Source organism: Sapajus apella, unplaced genomic scaffold (assembly GCF_009761245.1).
Source record: "Sapajus apella isolate SASKATOON/1434 unplaced genomic scaffold, GSC_monkey_1.0 scaffold23, whole genome shotgun sequence".
Classification (NCBI taxonomy): Eukaryota; Metazoa; Chordata; class Mammalia; order Primates; family Cebidae; genus Sapajus; species Sapajus apella.
Window position 1 is genome coordinate 1082917 of NW_022436963.1, and position 347 is coordinate 1083263.

Genomic DNA, 347 nt, shown 5'->3' on the forward strand with positions numbered 1-347 from the left:
TACCCAGGCTGGAGTGCAATGGCACGATCTCGGCTCACCGCAACCTCCGCCTCCTGGGTTCAGGCAATTCTCCTGCCTCAGCCTCCTGAGTAGCTGGGATTACAGGCACGCGCCACCATGCCCAGCTGATTTTTTGTATTTTTAGTAGAGACGGGGTTTCACCATGTTGTCCAGGATGGTCTTGATCTCTTGACCTCGTGATCCATGCGCCTCGGCCTCCCAAAGTGCTGGGATTACAGGCGTGAGCCACCGCGCCCGGCCGGCCCATGAATCTTATATGTTGTTTAAGAGGCCACACCAGGGGCCGGGCGCGGTGGCTCAAGCCTGTAATCCCAGCACTTTGGGAG